The following is a 14,245-nucleotide window of genomic DNA, read 5'->3' as shown; positions in this document are numbered from 1 at the left end:
AGATATCATTTCCTTATTTTCCCAGGTGAGATAGTATTATCCTTATTTTTCTCTTTTCTCAAAATATCTCAAGACCATAGCACCACCAAGGGTGGATGTGAGACTGGAACACAAGACTGTGCCCTCTGGCAGCTGTGCAATGTATCCTGTGGCGTTATGGGTGAACTGACCCAGACACTGAACAGTGGAGATGTGTGGATTCAAAGGGAAGTTAATGCCTTAGCTTTGAGGGAGTTAAATGGCCATTGAGAGAATGTGTGTGTTATGATCCTAGACTGTGATGATGTGTGCAGGTCAGTGTGGGACCCCTGTGATCCCCCTCACCCCCACCTCTACAGCCGCATCAAATAAACCCACAGTCTAGGTGAGACCCAAGTGCAGTCCACGTGACACAGCTTCTTGACAAGACCCCCACCCCCTTTTCTGCTGCCGATGGCTTGCTGCTCTTCAGCCCCTCGATGACCCTCCCAGAGGTGGGGCTCTGAGACAGGCAGGAGTGACCGTGGGGCCAAGGAGTACAGCAGACAGAACCCCCAAAGGCTCCAGAGTGGCCTAAGGAATGTCCTAGGGGTCCCCATTAAAGCCTTTAAACAGCCAGCATTTTGATTTAAACGATGTCAGAGCCCAGAGAGCAGCAAAGGTTTTTCTTTTCATTGGTCAGTTTTTAAATTGCAGAACTCTTTGTAGTCTGTTTTAAAATTTCTCTCATGTATTTTACATGTGGTCCTCTTCCTTTCTTCCCGATGCCATAAGGTAGATTCTCATGACTTTTGGATCATCCACACTTGAGTTGCTAAATCACTGCATTGGCACTTGAGCCTACACTTTGCAGCCCCCTTCAGGATCACTGAAGGCCAAGTGAGAACTCTATCTGCTGAAAGTTGTCACCTCAGTAGCTGGTGTTGGGTCCTTCACTCCTCAGAGCAGAAGAATCGCTGGGGCTTGGCAAGGGGCCTGCTGATGATGGCCTTCTCAGTGAGGGAGTGGGTCAGGAGGGTCTGGCCTTCCCTGCACTGGGCCTGCTTGCTTGTGCTGTTAATGCAGGTTTCTGTGCCCGTTGCACAGTGAGGCCAAGCAGACTTTGGAGTTTGGAGCAGAGAAAGGTTTATTGCAAGACCAGGCAAGGAGATGGGTGGCTCATGCCCTAAAAACCCTGAACTCCACGATGGGCTTAGGCAAGGCACTTTTAAAAGCCAGGTGAGGGAGCAGAGTCTGTGATCAGCTTGTGCACAGTTCTCTGGCTGATGGACAGGTACCAGGGTGGTGTCACAGGGGTTAACATTGTCAGTCCTTAGGCTCCAAGAGACCTGGGGCTGTGTGCTGATGGTTGTCAAGTAGTTAACATCTTCTGTTTGTTGGAGAGGGGGAAGTTTTTTTTTTTTTTTTATATCTGCAAAACAAATTAGGAAATGTGTATCAAATACTATCTAGGTACTTGAGAGAGGAGCTAGAGAAGGCCCCATGTCCTGGGAAGGCCCCATGGGGTCCTGCTTGGGTTTAGTGCCTCTTCTTCCTCAAGGACATCAGTTTCTCCCCTATTCTCAGCAACCTGCAACCTTGCACCCCACCAAACACTCTTAGTTGCAGGTTAGGCTATAGCACCGGCTGCACCAAAGACAACAGGAAAGGCCAATGAATTAGGTCATGTCTGTCTGTCCACAGCTGTTTAATTGCTTTGCAGCTGCAATCCAGGCAAAACTCTTTAAAAGGTTTATGAGTAACACATTCCCTCCAGGGTAGCTGTCTCCACCTTCAAAGCCACACAGTCCCCACCCTTACCTAGCTCTACTTTGCACTTTGTACAGCCAGTTCCCCTGAGCTCTGGCTCCAGCTGCTACTCCAGCTTTTTTCACTTCTTGTATCATCTTGTAACATCTTGTTCTGAGCCTCCCAGATCCTTAAGGAGAGTCAGGGGGAACAAAATGATACATTAATGTACATTTTTAAAAAAATTATAAGCAATTTTAAGTTGTCTAAAAGCCAAGGAAGTATTGTGTCACAATTTCCAAACAGTGCTGCAAAACAATTACAGTTTTATCATCAAAGTGCTTAAAGTGCTTTTCTCTCCTTACCTCATCGGAGCTTATCTCTGTTATGCTATAGACGCTTACAGGTAGCAATCCCTAAAGACGGATGATTCTACACCTCCAGGAGCCTAAGTCTCTTGGGCCAGATCCTCGTTACTCATTTGGATCTGCCTGCCTTCTTAGGAGATTGGTTGCCATCAGGGTTTTCTTTTTATTATTGTAAAGCAGACAACTGTCAAATTTAAGTGTTGAGGGTAGCATTGCAATTTCACCTCTTTCTCTTGGACCTGCCAGATATGACAAGCTTCTGTTTGCAACATTACGTCAACAGTCTTGGGAATATGTCGCTGCCTCAGGACTCTTCTCATAGCACCTCACAGCATCGGAACTCAGAGTCAGGTCCTCTGTGATCCTTTCAAGAGTGAAAGCCCCATAGAATAGAATTTTTTTCCCGGTGTGTTGACTCAACAACATGTCTGTTAGGTAGCAACAGTCATTTGTAGATTCAAGGGATTAGATCTGGTAGAAAGAGTGCCTGAAGAACTATGGATGGAGGTCTGTAACATTGTACAGGAGGCAGTGACCAAAACCATGCCAAAAAAAAAAAAAAAGAAATGCAAGAAGGTAAAGTGGTTGTCTGAGGAGGCCTTACCAATAGCTGAGAAAAAAAGAGAATCAGAAGGCAAAGGAGAAAGGGAAAGATATACCCAACTGAATGCAGAGCTCCGAAGAATAGCAAGGAGAAATAAGAAAGCCTTCTTAAGTGAACAATGCAGAGAAATAAAGGAAAGCAATAGAATGGGAAAGACTAGAGATCTCTGCAAGAAAATTAGAGATACCAAGGGAACATTTCATGCAAAAATGGGCACAATAAAGGACAGAACAGCAAGGACTTAACAGAAGGAGAAAAGAATAAAAAGAGGTGGCAAGAATACCCAAAAGGACTATACAAGAAAAGGCCTTAATGACCTGGATAAGCACATGGTCACTAACCTAGGCTAGACATCCTGGAGTGTGAAGTCGAGTGGGCCTTTAGGAAGCATTCATATGAACAAAGGCAATGGAGGTGATGGGCTTCGAGCTGAGCTATTTCAAATCCTAAAAGAGGATGCTGCTTAAGTTCTGCGCTCAATACACCAGTAGATTTGGAAAACTGCAGTGGCCACCAGACTGGAAAAAGCATTTTTGTTCCAATCCCAAAGAAAGGCAATGCCAAAGAATGTTCAAACTACCGTACAAATATGCTCATTTCAAATGCTAGCAAGGTAATGCTCAAAATCCTTCAAGCTAGGCTTCAACAGTATGTGAAGCGAGAACTTCTAGATGTACAAGCTAGATTTAGAAAAGGTAGAGAAACTAGAGATCAAATTGTCAACATCCACTGGATTGTAGAAAAAGCAAGGGAATTCCAGAAAAACATCTACTTCTGCTTCATTGACTACCCTAAAGCCTTTGACTGTGTGGATCACAACAAACTGTGGAAAATTCTTAAAGAGGTGGGAATACCAAACTACCTTACCTGCCTCCTGAGAAACCTGTATGCAGGTCAAGAAGCAACAGTTAGAACCAGACATGGAACAACAGACTCGTTCAAAATTGGAAAAGGAGTACGTCAAGGCTGTATATTGTCACCTTGCTTATTTAAATCATATGCAGAGTACCTCATGTGAAATGCCAGGCTGGATGAATAACAAGCTGGAATGAAGATGGCCAGGAAAAATATCAACAACCTCAGATATGCAGATGACACCACTGTAATGGCAGAAAGTGAAGAGGAACTAAAGCTCTTCTTAATGAAGGTGAAAGAGGTGAGTGAAAAAGCTGGCTTAAAACTCAACATTCAAAAAACTCAGATCAAATCATCAGGTCCCATCACTTCATGGCAAATAGATGGGGAAACAGTGGAAACAGTGACAGACTTTATTTTCTTGGGCTCCAAAAGTCACTGCAGACAGTGATCTCAGTCATGAAATTAAAAGAAGCTCCTTGGAAGTAAAGCTGAGACAAACCACTGCATATTAAAAAGCAGAGACATCACTTTGCTAACAAAGATCCATGTAGTCAAAGCTATGATTTTTCCAGTAGTCCTGTATGGATGTGAGGGTTGGACCATAAAGAAGGCTGAGCACCAAAGAATTGATGCTTTTGAACTATGGTGCTGGAGAAGACTCTTGAGAGTCCCTTGGACTGCAAGGAGATCAAACCAGTCAATCCTAAAGGAAACAACCCTGAATATTCAGCAGAAGGACTTCTGCTGAAGCTGAAGCTCTAATACTTTGGCCATCTGATGTGAACAGCTGACTCCTTGGAAAAGATCCTGATGCTGGGAAAGATTGAGAGCAGGAGGAGAAGGGGACAACAGAGGATGAGATGATTAGATGGCATCACTGACATAATGGACATGAGTTTGAGCAAGTTTCAGGAGATAGTGAAGGACAGGGAAGCCTGGTGTGCTGCAGTCCATTGGGTTGCAAAGAGTCAGACATGACTTAGTGATTGAACAACAATACTTATGATCCTACCATGGGCTTAGTACCAAACATACTAAAATTCTCTCTACAGTCTCTTAATGTAATGAAGGAGATGTATTTGAAAATAGTATATTCACTATAATGTGGTGGATAATAAGACACTTTAACACAGGGACAAAGAGGTCATTTAACCCTATGTGTGATCTCAGGGAAGACTTATTTTTAAACAGTTGGACATGGGTACCAAATCACTATGCTATTTAGATTCTTGTGGATTTTTAAAATTAATTTATCTTAATTGGAGGACAATTATTTTATAATATTGTGGTGGTTTTTGCCACACAGGGACATGAATCAGCCACAGGTGCACATGTGTCTGCCTATCCTTAAGCCTGCTCCCACCTCCCTCCCCATTGCACCCTCTGGGTTGTCCCAGAGCTTTGAGTGCCCTGGTTCATGCACAGAACTTGCACTGATCCTCTAGTTCACATATGGTAATATACATGTTTCAGTGCTATTCTTTCTTATCATCCCACCCTCGCCGTCTCCGACAGAGTCCAAAAGTCTGTTCTTTGCTGTCTTGAATTTAGGATCATTACCATCTTTCTAAATTCCATATATGTGCATTAATACACTATATTGGTGTTTCTCTTTCTGACTTACTTCACTCTGTATAATAGGCTCCAGTTTCATCCATCTCATTAGAACTGACTCAAATGCGTTCTTTTTTATAGCTGAGTAATATTCTGTGTGTATATCTACCACAACTCCCTTATCCATTCATCCTCTGATGGACATCTAGGTTGCTTCCATGTCCTAGCTATTGTAAACAGTACTGTGCTGCAATGAACATTGGGATACGTGTGTCTCTTTCAATTCTGGTTTCCTTGGTGCGTATGCCCAGCAGTGGGATTGCTGCATCATATGGCTGTTTTAATTTCAGTTTTTAAAGGAATCTCCACACTATTCTCCATTGTGGCTTCCATTCATTTCAGTTTGCATTCCCACCAACAGTGTAAGAGGGTTCCGTTTTCTCCACACTCTTTCCAGCATTTATTGTTTATAGACTTTTTGATGGCAGCCATTCTGACTGGTGTGAGATGGTACCTCATTGTGGTTTTGATTTGCATTTCTCTGATAAAGAGTGATGTTGAGCATCTTTTCATGTGTTTAATATCCATCTGTATATCTTCTTTGGAGAAATGTCTGTTTAGTTCTTTGGCCCACCTTTTGATTGGATTGTTTATTTTCCTGGTACTGAGTTACATGAGCTGCTTGTATATTTTGGAGATTAATTCTTTGTCAGTTGCTTTGTTAGTGGGCTTCATTCCAGGGGTGCAAGGATTCTTAAATATTCACAAAACAATGTGATACACCATATTAACAAATTGAAACATTATCTCAATAGATGCAGAGAAAGTCTTTGACAAAATTCAACACCCATTTATGATTAAAAAAAAAAAAAATCTCCAGAAAACAGGCATAGAAGGAACATACCTCAATATAATAAAAGCCATATATGACAAATCCACAGCAAACATTATGCTCAATGGAGAAAAATTGAAAGCATTTCCTCTAAAATAAGGAATAAGACAAGGGTGCCCACTCTCACCACTACTATTCAAAATAGTCTTGGAAGTCCTCACCACAGCAATCAGAGAAGAAAAAGAAATAAAAGGAATCCAGATTGAAAACGAAGAAGTAAAACTCTCACTGTTTGCAGATGACATGATCCTCTACATAGAAAATCCTAAAGACACCACCAGAAAACTAGTAGAGCTAATCAGTGAGTATAGTAAAGTTGCAGGCTATAAAATTAATACACAGAAATCCCTTGCATTCCTATATACTAACAATGCAAAACAGAAAGAGAAATTAAGGAAATTAAGAATGGTCCCATTCACCATTGCAATGAAAAGAATAAAATACTTAGGAGTAAATTTACCTAAAGAAACAAAAGATACATTATCTCTTGATGAGTATTATCTCCTAACAGTTAAATTCATTTTGGGCCTGTGACCAGGATTTGGGGTGAAGGGAGGAGTAAGCAGATTTCAAAACAGAATTCTGTTTTGAACAAGGGAGATTGAAACTTATTCCCCTGCTCCAGATGGCCTGTATAGGAATCTGGGGAGAAGGAGAAAGCAGGAGAGGAGGGGACTGACTGGCCTACAGGAGCCACACCATGGCCAAGCCAGGGTGAACAGCCTGCATGACAGCAGGTGCTCAGCCAGCAGAGGAAGCTGCAAGGGGTTTCATTTCCTCCCCTTCAGCTCTGGACTTCTGTCAGGAGGTTTATTTCTCTCCCATTGCAAGTAAAAATAATTAAGACTGACTGATTGTTAAAATACCTTCTTCTCCCCTTCCAAAAAGAAGCAAGACCTTTTATTTCCAGTGTCTGTTTCCCTCTGAGAAGTTCAGCAGCACCATTCTCTTCATTCTGGACTCGGCAGAAGCGTATTTCACCTTCAGCAAGTCGGGGATGATCCCCTGTCTTCCATGTGCCCTGCCCACCAGCCTAGGGCATTGGAAATCTTGTCCAGAAGCTGTCTAGAGTCACTGAAGAGAGAGGCAAAGCCATCATTCTGCCTTGTGCTACTCAGCACCCATCAGGTAAGCCACTGTACACCAGGCTGAAGGCCCTGGCAGATCATTTGGCCCTGGGTCTTTCAGACTTTGCTTGAATATGTTGAACGCACACCTCTCGGTTCAAAGCAGCAAGACTGAGAATGGTGTCTTCAGCAGGAATGATGATAAAGAAAAAAGTGTACCCCTTTCCAAGTTTATCATAACAGTAGTTTATTTAAATAAATCCCAACATGTTTTAGGATCAAGATTAGTGATATTTTTATTAAAATAAGAAATTGTTGACAAATATTTTGAAGACCTATTATTTGTATGGGCTATGCAAACTTCTTTGGTAAATGCAAAGTGCAGAACCCGAGAAATTTATAACCTATCATTTGGGCAGACAAGTTGTGAAAATTTAAATAATATTATAAGGTTACACATGACTAAGTACCTGATGGGTGGTACAGACAGTAGGATTTTAGCACGAGAGAAAGATGGATAGTAGCTGAAGTTATTAGGAAAGACTTAAAAAAGAAACTGGCCTTGAAGGGTGGTTGGATGTGGATAAATGGAAGGTGTATAAAGGGAGAATAATTTTTGATTATGACTTGTTAATGCTTCCATTGAATCAAATCTACATAACAAACTACTTGAACTTTAATTTCTAGCTGGAATATGTAAATCTTCAATTCAGGAAAGCTATTCATGTCAATATTAGAAACAAAAGTCGTAAGGAAAAAGGCTGACGTTTATGTATTGTGGGAAACCGCTGGCTTGCTAGGGCATTCTGTCAGTTGAATTCCTTTCCTCCTCCTCCCCAGAGATCTATTCATTGTTGGCAACTTGTGCTGAACGTTCACTAATTTTTAGCAATCTTTTGCATGGAAAATGAGATTTAGGTTAACTTTATATTTTTTATGTGTATGATAAATAGCAGAGCAGCACAAAATCACTTCTGATAAAACTTCTGTCTTATCAGAAGATATGGAGAAAGGGTTAGACATCACTTTCTCCATATCTCAGGCTTTCAGCTGAATCTGCTACATCAGGGAGCAATCACTAGCTGTGTAAGTGATAGGCTGGAAGCCACAAAAAGAAATCTTTAGCTTCTCCTCCAAGGCCTGTTCTTTACATGAGAGCATAGGAGTCTCCACAAGACTTGCATGATCTTAGTATTGAAATTTATGTGTATATGTACAAAAGAATTGAGAGAATTTCAGGTAATTCTTCTTTATAATCCAATGACCAGGACAGTATTAAAAATATTAATAGATAATGGTTGATCTCCATGAGTAAATTTGGATAATCTTTGTTGATGTAAGGCCAGCAAATGTAAACTCCCTATGACCATTTAAAATAAAACAAACAAAAAACCCAAAGTTCTTTACTTTCCTACTTCGTGTCTTTTGCTCAGATTACTTTCTGCCAATGATGGTCTGCGTGCATCTTCCCTCCCCGGCTCTACACACACACACACACACACATACACACACACACACCCTGGACACAGTAGTGTCCAAACCATTCCATCATTCATTGGGGAATGAGCTTCACTAGTAAAGAACAATGGAACAACCATGGATTCAGACGCTGCCCTAACAGGGCTTATTCTCCAATCTGTATTCTGCTGCCAAGTCGCTTCAGTCATGTCCGACTCTGTGCGACCCCATGACGGCAGCCCATCAGGTTCCCCCATCCCTGGGACTCTCCAGGCAGGAACACTGGAGTGGGTCGCCATTTCCTTCTCCAATGCATGAAAGTGAAAAGTGAAAGTAAAGTCTCTCAGTCGTGTCTGACTCTTAGCGACCCCATGGACTGCAGCCTACCAGGCTCCTCCATCCATGGGATTTTCCAAGCAAGAGTACTGGAGTGGGGTGCCATTGCCTTCTCCGAATCTGTATTCTACCTGTCTTTTAAGATCCACTTTCAGGAATGTTTTTCCAGCCTGTAGTCAGAATTAATCTTATCTTTCTTTATGATCCCAAACCAAGAGTCTTGGTTTTCTACTATGTGATTGTGCTATAGTAAGAAATATATATATATTTGGTCTTCATCCAAAGTTCCTGGCACTGAATGTCTAAAACCCTTGATATTTCCTGGGTGGGAGGGGCAAGAGGAGTATTTCTTGTTATTCATTATAAGCCCCTTTCAACCATCTGAGTTTACACAATGCGGTAACTCTTGGAGGATGGGAGTTAGCTGCGAGAGGCACCAATCATGTGATTACAGGGCTGGAAATTTTAGCCATCCCCCTAGTTGCTCCCCTCCCCCCCACTTAATCACCATGGCTGGTGATTTAATTAGTCATGCCTACATAATGAAGCCTCCATAAAAACAATAAACAGCAAAGTTCAGAGAGCTTCTGGGTTGGTGAACAAGAATGCCTTTGCATGCCAGGAGGGTGGCATATTCTAAACTCCGTGGGGACAGAAACTTCTGTGCTCAGGACCCTTCTGGATCTTGTCATATGTGTCTCTTCATCTGGCTATCTATTTGTATCCTTTAAAATATCCTTTGTAATAAATTAATGATAGTAAGTAAACTTTATTTACCTGGGTTCTGTAAGCTGTTCTAATAAATTGTCGACCCTTAAGAGGGGATTTTGAGAACCCCCAATTTAGCCAATCAGTCAGAAGTACTGGAAGTCTGGACATGAGGTTGGTGTCTGAAGTGGAGTTAGTTTTGTGGGACTGAGCCCTTGACTTGTGGGGTCTACACTAACTCAAGGGGGTTATTATCAGAAGTGCTGTGAATAGAGAATCTATTGGGTCTATATCACAGCTATTTTGTGTGTATCTTTTCCCACTGATAGATCTTAAATTTCCTAGTGTCTTCAAATCATTCTTACAAATTTAGATTCTCATTATAGTTTAATTGAATTCTTTTCTTCTCCACTCAAAGAATATTTTTCAAACATTTAGCTAACAGCCAACCCAGTTTTTTGGTCATGCGACCAAATAAAAAATGTGTAAGCAAGGGCATTGCAAACAGAAGAGAAACTTGGAAAACAGCCCACAGAGCATGGCAAAAAGTTTAGGATGGCTGGCACATAGGATTTAAATGACAGCGTAATGGAAAACTAGTCCAGATAGGTAATCATGCGATCTGATCATAAAGTTTTACAAATGAGGAGAATGAGACACAGAGATGTTATTTGATCAGCCCCAGCAACAAAGGGATCAGAACCCATCATCTGACTGTCCCCACCATCCAAACCCAGCACTTTTATATAAGCGCAGACAGTGATGTTATGCAACCATGCCAGTCTGAGGCGAGTGGTTGGGAAAAGATGAAGATAGCACTGGAGAGTATCTATGGCAATAATGTCTGGGCATTGGGCCGCATGATGCTGCTCTTTGTACTACCACAGAAGCAAGAGCAATAGGAGGCAAACAACCAAGAAAATTAGGTGCATTGACGACAACAGCTTGCACTGCTCTGTGGCATGTCGTGGTGGCCAACTTGAGCTCCACTTATGATACTCAGACTGGTCTGTGAGCTACGCTTTGAAGCAAACACCAAGAATTACCAGCTCTGCCATTCTTTTGGCCTTTGCCTTGAGTTTAAAAGAACTAATATTTTCAATGACACCTGTTAATTACAAATAATAAGCAAAGGTGTTAAGCAGGTAAGCCATTAAAAAATGACACAGAGCCTATAAACATATGAAATTAAGTTCAACTCTCTCCAATAATCAAAGAAAAATTTTTGTGAAAAAATTCTTTTTCCTTATTAGATATCAGATTATCAAGACTAATAACAATAATAACTACTGTTGGCAAAAACATGGGATAATTGATTCAGATATAGAATCTGCTGATTGGAGAAAAAATTGGTATAAGCTTTCCACAGAGCAATTTGTCAATATGTTTCATTAGTCATTAAAGGGTGCTTATCCTTTCTGGCAATTCTACTTCAGGGAAATTTATCCTAAGACATTCATCAGAGAGGTGCACAATGCTAGGTTGGAATGCTGTTCACTTCAACATTATGGCTATGAAAACTTAGAAATAACTCACATGTATAATATTAGGGAAGTTGGTACATACCCTATGGCACAAAGTCACAATGGTAAAAGGATACTGATGTAATGTACCATTCTTAATATAATGCTAAGTGGGATGTGCTGGCTGCAAAAAAAGTTATTTGTAGCTTAAAAACATTTTTAAAAAACACATACATGTATAACAGACATGTTGAGCAATCAAGACTCACAGAATAGAATGAGAAAATACCTTTAGTTTTGCCTTGAAATGCCACTGAATAACAACCTGGGCTGTCCCATGACTTTTCTGCCCACTCTCAAGTGATAAGCATCCTTTGGTCACTTGAGGACACAAAACACAGCCTCAATTCAATACGATGGTTAGATTGTCCAGTCTCTAATGAATTCCAGTGTCTTTCAGAGAGCAGCCGTTTCCCCCGGCACAGCGACAGCTTGCGGCAGTGAGAAGCCGGGGACGGTGAGGGAGAGTTTGATCCTACCTTACCCTGTCAGCCTCTCCCCTCCATCCTCTCAGAGATGGCTCTTGACCGTTCCAGAGCTGAAATAGAGGGTGGATGGGAGGAGAGGTACATGTTTGGGTGGGAACAGGGTGTATGTTAGAAAGCTCTTGCTTGCCAGGGATAGCGGTAGCGTGGCTTCACGCTCTCTGAAGCTGGGCGGATGTTTAAATTTGCTTCTTGTAAGCTCAGGTGGGGTTTTCATGCTCTGTGCTGCAGCTCTCTTGATGCAGCGATATGCCCTCCCCTGCTCTCTGCCAACTCCTCCATGTCCCTAGGAATCCTGTGACTCACAGCCTTTCTACTAAGATTTCTTCACCTCCTGAGCCGACTCTCACAGACGTGAATGAAGACAAACCTCGTTACCCCCCCGCCAACCTCTCCTGTGGTCCAGGTCTTATCCGTTGGAACGCATAGAAGTGTTTGTGCGTGAGAAACTCTGGAAGTAAGGACTGAGCAATCTCTCTTCCATCTTCCGTCACTTCCCTCATTCTGGGCTGGGTGGCTGGCCCCAGTTTCTCAAACTCCTGCTTCTCAGGCAGGAGTTGACACCATTTGTCCTTTCCCCAAAATTCTACGGGACATATATTAAGCTCTTTCAGTGGTACTGTTGAAGTCTATCTTTAAAAAAAAAGACTCCATGTCTCTGCTCTTCTGAACCAGCATGGGTGGGTAAAGGGACTAGTTTTGCCACCATGAGATTCACTCTCTTTAACAGATTTTTCAGTACATAGTACAGTATTGTTATCTACAGGCACAGTGTTATACAGTGGGCCTCTAGAAAATATTCATTCATAAATAAATGAAGTTTTATACCTTTAATTAGCAACTCCTCATCTCCCCTTCCCCTAGGCCCTGGCAACCATTATTCTATTCTTTGCTTTTATGAGTTCGACTATTTTAGAAACCTCATGTAAGTGGAATCATGCATTATCTGTCCTTCTGTGACTGGTTTATTTCGTTTGCTTATTTCATAATGTTCTCAAGGTTCATCCATCTTGCATATTGGGGGATTTCCTTCTTTTTATGGCTGAATAATATCCAGTGTTCTTGCCTGGAGAATCCCAGGGACAGGGGAGCCCCGTGGGCTGCCATCTATGGGGTCGCACAGAGTCAGACACGACTGAAGCGACTTAGCAGCAGCAGCAATATTCTATTATATGTATATACCGCATTTTCTTTTACCAGTTCTTTTATGGATGGGCATTTAGATTGTTTCTGCATATTGGCCATTATGAATAGTGCTGCAGTGAACATGGGCATGCTAATATTTTTTTCTAGATTCTAATTTCAATTACTTTGGATAAATACACAGAAGTGGGATTGCTAGATCATATGATAATTCTATTTTTTAAATTTTGTTGAGGAACCTCCATGCTGTTTTCCATAGTAACTGCACCATTTTGGAGTCCCATCAATAGTGCACAAGGGTTGCAAATTCTCTGCATCCTTGCCAACACTTGTCTATTGCTACTAGTACCACTATCATTACTACTATTACACCACCACCACCACCATCACTACTATTACTACAATGGCCATCCTAACAGGTGTAAGGTGATATCTCAATGTGGTTTTAATGTGCATTTGCCTAATGATAGTTGACACTGAGATACTTTTTATATACCTATAATTTACTTGTATGCCTTCTTTGGACAAATGTCTATTCAAGGCATTAGCCCATTTAAAAATTAGATTATTAGGGGTTTTGCTATTGAGTTTTAGGAGTTCCTTATATATCTTTTCATTCTGTTCATGGGGTTCTCAAGGCAGCAATAGTGAAGGTTTACTATACCTTTCTCCAGTGGACCACGTTTTGTCAGGCCCTAAATCCCAGGGACCTGACCTTCACCAACAACAATATATCTTAGACATTTTAACCCTTTATCAGAAATATAATTTGCACATATTTTCTCCTATTCCATAGGTTACTTTATCAATCTACAGAGTGTTTCCTTTGCTGTGCAGAAAATTTTTATTTTGATAAAGTCTTTCTTGTCTACTTTTGCTTTTGTTGGCTTTTGGTGCCATATCCATGAAATCATATCACACGTCCTATTGTTAAAATATATTACAAAGCTACAGTAATTAGAACAGTATGATACTAGTATGCTGCTGCTGCTAAGTCACTTCAGTCGTGTCCAACTCTGTGTGACCCCATAGATGGCAGCCCATCAGGCTCCCCCCGTCCCTGGGATTCTCCAGGCAAGAACACTGGAGTGGGTTGCCACTTCCTTCTCCAATGCATGAAAGTGAAAAGTGAAAGTGAAGTCGCTCAGTCGTATCTGACTCGTAGCAACCCCATGGACTGCAGCCTACCAGGCTCCTCTGTCCATGGGATTTTCCAGGCAGGAGTACTGGAGTGGGGTGCCATTGCCTTCTCCGATGATACTAGTATAAAGGTATACATATAGACCAATGGAACAGAACAAAGAGCCCAGAAATAAATCTATGCATATATGTCAACAAGATGTCAAGAATACACAAGGTATGAAGCATAGATAGTCTGTTCAATAAATTATGTTGGGAAAACTGGATATCCACATGCAAAAGAATGAAATTGAACCCTTGCCTTATGGCATACACAAAAACCAACTCAAAATCAACTCAAATGGCTTACACATAAGACTGGAAACTATAAAACTAGAAGAAAACATAAGATAAAGTCTTTGG

General features: G+C 41.5%; 1 long non-coding RNA gene across 1 annotated transcript; it reads right to left on the bottom strand.

Annotated features, from left to right (window-relative positions):
- Nucleotides 1-1,776: 1,776 nt before the first annotated feature.
- Nucleotides 1,777-12,515, bottom strand: LOC133261697 (uncharacterized). Its single transcript, XR_009741081.1, has 2 exons — nt 11,305-12,515; nt 1,777-1,897 (listed from the first exon to the last, which is right to left on the bottom strand). It is a non-coding gene; the product is annotated as an uncharacterized LOC133261697 (long non-coding RNA).
- Between the last annotated feature and the right edge of the window lie 1,730 nt (nt 12,516-14,245).

This window comes from Bos javanicus, chromosome 15 (genome assembly GCF_032452875.1).
Source record: "Bos javanicus breed banteng chromosome 15, ARS-OSU_banteng_1.0, whole genome shotgun sequence".
NCBI classification, from domain to species: Eukaryota; Metazoa; Chordata; class Mammalia; order Artiodactyla; family Bovidae; genus Bos; species Bos javanicus.
This window is presented reverse-complemented; position numbering and strand designations above follow the sequence as displayed.